Source organism: Ceratotherium simum, chromosome 2 (genome assembly GCF_057802395.1).
Source record: "Ceratotherium simum simum isolate JZ-2026a chromosome 2, ASM5780239v1, whole genome shotgun sequence".
Taxonomy (NCBI): Eukaryota; Metazoa; Chordata; class Mammalia; order Perissodactyla; family Rhinocerotidae; genus Ceratotherium; species Ceratotherium simum.
Window position 1 is genome coordinate 53,604,425 of NC_141901.1, and position 8,642 is coordinate 53,613,066.

An 8,642-nucleotide genomic window follows, 5' to 3' on the forward strand; every position below is an offset into this window, starting at 1 on the left:
TCTGCTCTCACAGCAACCACTCCTCCAGATTTATTCTCTGTGTCCCTCAGTTATATCCTGAATCATAGTCTGTCTTGCAAAGTTCTCCGAATGGCTGAGGAATGGCTTGTGTCCCACATTTGACTTTCTCTTGTATTTTCCTTCAGGGCAGAGTGGTGTCATTTTATGCAAACGTAAGAACTCAGTACATTCTTGTTGAATGACCCATGGCTTAGTTAATTTCATTAAAACTATATGTTGGTGCACAAGCAAAGGACTGTTAAAGAAGCAATAGGAGTTGGGTGCAGTTAACCTAGGAGGGCTTCCTGGAGGAGGAGGTCAAGTAGTATTTTGAAAGTGGATAGAGCCAGGCTTGGTGGGGAGAGACCCAGCCTGTGCATTCCTTCAGAGGTGTGGTTCAGGTAGATGGTTTGTGTCTGGAGTGGCAAAGAGATTAACCAGTCAGATCAGGTAGTCTGGACTGAAGTAGAGGGTCAGTGACCTACAGGCTGGGTAGGAGGAGAGGCACCATGAGAACAGGGGCACAGGAGGCTGCTCTGAGGTCCCAGGAGTCCATGAAGGCTGTCCCCTTGTGGCTCCCGCGCTTATATTGGAGAATCAGATTCAGCCCTGTAGGTGGAACCAGAGGTGTCCCTTGTTTCAGCCCTGCCCCAGTGCTCAAGTTGGTTTGCACTAGCAAAGCCTGGAGCATGTGTGTTGTTTTCTCACAACCACTGAACATGGAGCTTCAAGGCTAGTGAAGGGGAGGCGTACATCCAGGGAGTCTAGCTCTTTGTTGATTGCAAATCTTAAGCCGCAAGGGACACTCTTCTCCCCACCCCCAGGCTGTTCTGGAGGGAAGCCTAGGTGGCAACAAGTAATACACTCCTTAATACACTCCCCTCCGGGGCTGGAGGGTGAGAAGCAGGCAAACCGGCAGTGCTGGGGCGGTTGGTCCGAGGCCTCTACTGTTCCACTGAATCAAGCAGCTCAGGCGCGGGAAGGAGTTGAGGGAGTTGACCAAATCCACTCCAGCCCTGGGCAGGGCTGCCCCTGGTGCTCCTGCTGCCCCCGTCCTGCCTGACTTGACTGCGGTCCCTGATGATCTCCTGGGCATTCCCAGCAGCTTGCCATTTCCTCTCCACCCAGAACTTCGATTGGTAGAGATCACACTGCTCTTCCCTTCCCCCTCTTCTGCCCCCAGTCTCATTATTTCTCTATAAAGCTGTAGATTTATCATTATAATAGAGCCACCGTCAGAGGGGTTTGCTAACATCTCTGTAATCTTGTAGTTATTGCTGCAGAGGCCTCAGACCCCAGTGCACATGACTGTTCCCGTTGCTATTCCTGCTCCTTCATGGCGGTGGGAGGTGAAGGCTGTAATTGGGGCCGTAAATATGTGTTGTGCTTGCTGGCATTAATGGACTTGGCCATCTCCCTGCCTCACCAGGTCCCCACCAGGTCAGAGTGAGTGTGTGTGTGCGTGTATATGTGTGTGTGCATGTGTGCACACGCCTGTGTGTGTTGTTTGGGGGGTGAAGGAGTGCTCTGTGTACTTCCAGGGAGCCTGGACCCGGAGTCTGCAGGGAGGAAGAGAGGCCTCAAGAGGTGGAAGGGTCTCCGGCCTGGGAATGAGCAGAGCCGTACAGAAAGGGCTCAGGCTTTGGTGCCAAACACACCTGTGTCACATCCCAGCTTCTGCACTTTAGCTTTGAGACCTTGAGGACATTATCTACACCGTGCCTCATTTTCCACATCAGCAAAATAGGGATAATAATGGTATATAGCTCATAGTTGTATTATATGTTGTAGATTAAATAAAATACATGAGATGCCTAGGACAGCACTGTCACAGAGCAGCCTCCTGAGCCCCATTCTCATTGTGTCTTTCCTTCTAGCTGAGCCTGTGGGTCACTATTTGTACCACTCCTAGCCTGACCCCCTACTTTGGTCCAGACAACCCGTTCGACAGGTTGTTGGTTATTATTTTTCCTATTTTATTTCTTGTCCTAGCTATGCCATGTGTTCTCTGTGTGACTTTGGAAAAGTAACTTGCCTTCTCTGGGCTGTGGTTTCCTCAGTATTAAACCAGCTTCAAACTTCTGAGATTCTTGGCTTCTCCTATAGAGAAGTGCTTGGCTCTCTTGCTTTCAGAGCAGAGCTACCCAGTCCCTGGGAGCGTTGTCTCCACAGTAAAGGCCTAAACCCCAGGTTGACAGGCCACTGGGCAGAATTTCCAGACATACCCTCCTCCCTTAAATGTCAGTATGAATCAGTCCTCTCTTCAAGCCCCTGAGAAATGTCCTCTAGGGGGTTCCTGCCACAAAGAAGGCCCGCCAACAAGCTGTCTTCCTCCTTCCCCCCACCCCCTCAGTCCTGCACTGGGGCTCAGCTCCCTCCCCACTGCCTCCCTTCAGATCCCCACTTACTGGGATATGCAGGTTATTACTTGAGCTCCTACCAGGAGCCAAGAGCACCACCAACTTGATCACATTTCATCCTCACCACAAGCCTTATTATCGTCCCCTCTGTGTAAATAAAGAAACGAAGGTTCTAGGTTAAGTGACTCACCCAGTGTCACCCAGAGAGAAAGTGGTAGAAAGCCAACATCCAAATCCAGGTCTTCAATAGAGCCCACGGTCCTTGCACGGCTGGAGGGGAGCATGATCACATTGCTCCTTGGGACAGAAGACGGACCCTGAAATTGTGCAGCTCGCCAAGGCATGGAGAAGAGTGTTTTGTTTTGTCTTTTCTTTGTGGCCTGGTTAGGTTCTCTCCTTCCTCTCAGTTCAGGGGCAGCTTTTATGCTGACACTTGGATTCCTTTGCCATTTCCCCAGTATTCTTCCTGTGCGCACTGAGTTTGACGTTCATTCCTCTTCCATTCAACAAACATTCATTGAGTGTCAACTACATGCTGGTTGGTTGCATCACTGAGCACTTGTTGGATACAGAAGCTTGAGCTGGGCTATGGAAATGATGGCAAAGCGCTGTCCACCCCAGAGTGCCTGGCTAATGGGAACTGTAGAGTATGTCCAGTGGCCCCCAAACCCCCAACCCCCTCACACCGGGCGTACACTGAGGGACAGAGCAGTTCAAGATGCTTACGACAAAGTTATGCAAGCTGCTGTGCTACAAACCACATGCAGAAGTGTTGAGGAGAGATGGAGAAAGGAAATCAGTCAGATGAGATTGGTCTGAGAAAGTTTCTAGAAAAGGAAAGTTTTAGGTCAGGCTTTGATGGCAGTGAAGGTAGAGAGTGCTAAAAGGGGGGCAGAGGTCAGAGGTAAGGGCAAGTGTTTCTCTATTTTCTTTGGATTGGGGGAAAAATCTAGAAGGAACTTCTGTCCCATAAGATTGGGTTTCTTTTCTTTGTGCAATAACTACTTGTGGTAATTACTATGTGCCAGGCACCAGGCTAGCATTGGGAATACAATGATTCAACTCCAGTCCTGTCCTCAAAGCCTCACAGTCTAATGGGAGAGGCAGGAAAGCAGCTCTGCTGTCCTGGGGGACACAGAGGCCCTCACTAGCCCAGCATGCTGAGGAAAGGCTGGGCTCCCAGAGTGCAATTGCCTTTGTTGCCAGAAAAAAGTCTAGTTGCATCCTCTCCTCACACCCACATACTCAAGTCAAATGAGATCCAAGGGTAGCTACAAAAGGCTGAATTGATCCACTGTGACTCATTAAATCACCCTGGGATGAAGCCTCCAAAAGGCTCATTGACCAGCAGCTAGATGCAACGCCTTCAAAGTACCCACCTTGAGTCTCAGGCTCCCAGTTCTCTCCTGGCCGGGAGGTGGGCAGGAACAAGAGGGAAGCCTAACGAATCTTCACCCACTCAACATGTCTTCAGTAATTCCTCACAGAACTTATCTGGGTCCAAGAACTACTGGATATTGAAGGGACAAACAGTCCTTGCTTTCAAGGAGCTTACAGTTGAATGGAGGCTTCAGAGCAAGTAAAATGCAATCAAAGGAACGTAATTATTTAAGTTGCATTAAAAGGAAAAAGGGGCAGATAGAGGTGATTATTGAAGCTGGGAGAGTGAGTGAGCGAGATGGGGGATGCTGCTGGTGGAAGGAGAATTCGGGAACAATGGCTGAGCTTTGGAGAACACCTACAGTCAAGAAGAAGGAGGTCAAGGGGCCAGCAAAGGGTACCAAGCAGGAGGAGATCCAAGAGAGAAGAGAACTGGGGAAGTTAAAGGAGGGGGAGTTCGGGAACTGTGCATTTAACAGTGATCTGTTTGAGCATCTGCAAGGTACCAAGCACAGTCCTGGCACTGGGGATGCAGTAATAAAGGTAATAAAATGTAACAAAGCCCCTGCTCTTATGGGGCTTCCGCTCCAGTAGGGGGAAACAAATGAATAAGTGAGATGAATAGTGTGTCTGAGAGTGCTAAGTGGTATGGAGAAAATAAAGCAGGGAAGTATGGTGGGGAGTATTGGGTTGGGGAGGGCGGCTTGAAGAGAGGATCATAGGGTAAAACAGGGTGGTCAGGAGAGACCTCCCCCTGAGAGGGGCCATTTGGGTAGACTCGGCAGATGAGAGGGAGAGAGCCAGGCAGATATCTGAAGAAGAAAGGTCCAGGCAGAGAGAAAGGCAAGTGCAGAGACCCTAAGGTGGGAGGATGCCTGGCTTGTTCAAAGAACAGTAAGGGAGCCAGTGTGGCTGAAGCAGAAATGGAGCCAAGGAGGGAGAGAGTAAGAGATGAAGCGAGAGAGGTAAAGGGGCAGGAAAGGTTAATGGGGTTCTACAGTCAAGTTTAAAGGATCACTGGAGCTGACAGGTTGGAAATAGACTATCCAACCAGGGCAAAGACAAGCAAATCAGTTGGGAGGCTATTGCCATAAAAAAAGAGACAGCAGTGGCTTGGACAAGGATGGTGGTAGAGATGTAAGATGTGGCTTGATTATGGATATATTTTGAAAGTAGACCTAGTAGTATTTGCTGACAGATTGGGTGTAGGGTCTAGGGTGTAGAGAAAGAGAAGAATCAAGGTTTTCAGCGTGAGCAACTCAGGGGGGAATCGCCATTCATTGACTTGGGGAATCCTGGAGGAAGACCCTATTTGGGGAGGAAGATCAGGAGCTCAGATTTGGACATGTTATGTTGGAGATAACTTTGGGACATCCAAGTGGAGATGCTGGATAGGAACTTGAATACAGAGTCTAGAGTCCAGGAGAGAGGCCGTGGTTAATGAAATAAATTTAGGAATGTCAGCATATAAATGGTGTTAAAAGCCATGAGAGTAGTTGAGATCCTAAGTTTAGAGAAGAGAAGAGGAAAGACCCAAGACTGAGCCTTGGGACACTCTAGTGCTTAGACATGGGGATCATGAGGAAAAATCAGCACAGGAGACAGATGACCAGCAGCCAGTGATATAGGAGGAAAACCAGGAAAGTACAGTGTTGTGGGAAACCAAGACAGCGTTTCCAGGACGAGAGAAGGAAAGATCCACTGTATCAGATGCTGCGATGGATCAAGTACAATTCAGACTGAGACTTGACCGTTTCGTTCAGCATCAGCCTTGACAAGAGCTGTTTTGATGGAGCCCGACTGGGGAAGAGATCATTTGTGGAAGATTAGGATATGGGCTGTATCATTTTAGGGAAACTTTCTTGAGCAGGTAGTCTCATTTCAAGGACTAGGAAGGCTGGGTTTGCAGCATGCCAGCAGGCTGGTTCCATGCATGGGCCAAATCTTGTGGAAAGGGTGGGTGGGGATGGGGACAGTGGGTGAGCGGCCCCAGCCACTCAGAGCAACTCAGGCCGACACAACACATCCTAGCAGGAATTTGCAGCAAGGCTCAGTATCCCTGGAATTCTGCCTTAAATTCCTGAGTGTCTGGACTTTTGCAGGTAGGACCAAGCCAGGATAGAAGCAGGGAGGGAGAGCTTTCCAAAAGAGACCCACAGGGCAGATCAAAGTCACAGGGAAGCCCCAGGAGGTGTGAAGGGAGCAAGGCTGGGCCTGGACTGCTGCCCAAAGCCAAGAAGACTGCTCCCCAAGCCCTTTGGCCGGAGCTGCTCTGAATAATGTATGAAGCCGGCCAGCCCTGCCCGCTCTGTGAGCAGCCCTGAGTGAGCCCTGGCTGTGCCCTCTCGATGCCTGACCCTGCCAGAGTCAGAAGCCGCCTGGGGTGCTGCGGCCTGGCTTGCTGCAGGGCTGCAAGGCTCCTTTGTTTACTTGCTGCTCAGCAGGAGCTGCCTCCCAGCCTCTTGTCTTTGCTAATGTTCATTTGCCCCCACACTCCCGCGGGCCTGGCCTCATTATCCTCATTATTCTCTGGGCTGCTGAGCTCTCCTCCTGCACCCCCGCCCTCGGGTCTGTGGGCGGAAATGTCCAGTCCATGCCCCCACCCAGTTTATTCCTTCAGCCCCTGCCAATGCAGAGGGCAGCTGGGTGGGATCTTTCCTTTGCTCTCTTCTCTGAAGAGGCAGGAGATGAGGGGCCTGGTTGCCTCCCTGGAAGGATGTTTTGGTCAGATGGGAACATCAAAGCCAGGAGCAGCTTTTCCTGCTCCAGAATAATGGGAACAGCAGCCCCACCCTCAGACCTCAGATCCTATAAGGACTAGGAGGAAATTGGGAGGGGTTCCTCCATGCTCAAAGCTCAGGTCCTGAGAATGCGGCTCACCCTGCCAGGCCCCAGGTTCTGAAGCCAATAGGACCTCGACTTTTCTGGGACTGCCCAAGGGGCCGAGGGTCCTGTAGAAAAGGAGTGCTGAAAATCCATCAAGAAAAGGAGAGAGGTGGGGTATGGGGTCCGAGCTCCATCCACAGGCAGCATGTCAGTTTGGGAGACAGGGCACACACTCCTGGAGACGCACCAGGCATGCACCAAGGTGAGAGCTCCCAGTCTGCGGTCCTCCCTCCAGCAGGGCGATGGGTGTGCACTGACACTTCCACGCCCTCTCCCTGGGGCCGACTGGGACCAGTAGCCATTCTTGGGTACAGGAGGTTAAAAGTTTCCCATGTGGTGCTGGAAAACAAAGCTAATTGGTCCAGACAGTGCTCTGACCTGGCTGTAAGCAGAGCTGCTCAATAGCTGCTCGACTGGCCTTGGGTGTTCTTGTTTAAGTCGTGTCTAAACTCAGCCTTTCACAATAGGTCCTTCCCTGCAGCCTCAGAGGAAATGGCTTTAAGAGGCCCCCGGAGGCTCAGAACAGTGGAGACAGTTCCACTCTCACCCTTGATAAATTCCTGGCATCCAGGCAGCCCCACTGCCCACTCTGGCTAGCTTCCTGCAGAACCCAGCTCCCACTGGCAACCAGACCGCAGCCCTGCTCTGCCTCCCCCCTCAGCCGACCCTGCCCTGCCCCGGCCCCACGTGCCCCTCATTGGTAGGCTGTGCATCTCAATGGAATAAATATCTAATCTTTCCCTTACATGAGAATGAATGGGAAATCATTAAGCAACAAGCTCATGCATCAACAAAAATCTATTCCTCTAACACTGGTGCCTTTATGCGCTTCCCCCACCTTGCTGCTCAGAGCATATGCACTTGTCTTGTTGCTTCTATCACCTGATAACCCACAGTGACATTTTCTCCTGGAGAGAGATTATTTGGTCACAAGGGAAGCAACAGGCAAACATCCCCTCTAGACACTGTCAAGGATGTTGGAACTCTAGGATTCATCCGGGAGGAAGGGATTGCAGTGGGTCCCCTAGATCAGCCGTAATCGAAAGAGACTGGGGTCACAGGGTGGAACTATGAGCAGAATAGCAACCACCTTGGGAGAATTGGGGCAGCCCTTGAGGGGGTTCTAATTTCCTGTGGACCATTGTGTCATGACTCCATATTCTCATGGCCTTGGGGAAGGTCAGAGCTGGAAAGGGCCTTGGAGATGATCTGGCCCAATGTCCTCTTGCCACAGACGAGCAAGTTAAGACCAGAGAAGTCATAAAACTTGTCTGGGGTGGCTCAGTGAGTCCGTGCAAATCTAGACCCTGAACCCAGGTCTCATGAGACCCAGACCCTACCCTCTGCCCACTGCCTTCCTTTTCTCTAGGTTTTTATAGGGAATTCTCTTGCCCTGTTTTTTTCACTCACTGCTCCCCTTTCCCTTCCTAGGCCACTGCCCGCTCACTGTCTTCATTCTGTGCATGTGAGTTCTCTATCCTGTAGGGAGGAGGGCCAAGGGAAGACCTGGAGTCCGTGCATGAAATGTCAAAGGGCGCAGAGCAAAGACGATATGCTCTCTGCCAACAGTTAGTCTCTTCCATGCAAGAGACTTCCAGTCTCTCCTGAGACTAGAAATAGGCAAAGCAATAAGCAATGTCAGCAAGAAAACCAAGGAGGAAAGAGAGGCCATTTATCAAAGTGCCTTGGACCCTAAGCCAACTAACCCCTGACCTCAAAGCCTTCCATTGCACATAAATATTTATACCTTGGAGGAGAAAGGAGACAAGGCTGGCTGCAGAGTCCAGGTCAACCTTATCCAGTTGCTAGCATATTTTTATGGTGTTTCAGTGTCAGCAACAATGTAGAAAAATGTGGTCTCTCCAGCAGACAGCCTACCCCCACCCTACTCCCCCACCAACCCTGTGCCCATCTGGCCCTCATTCATCCTCATCAGTCATCCCCTGTAGCCACATTTTCCTCTCATGTCTGAATTGACACCTACTCATTCTCCATGAATACTTAATGCCTTCCTTT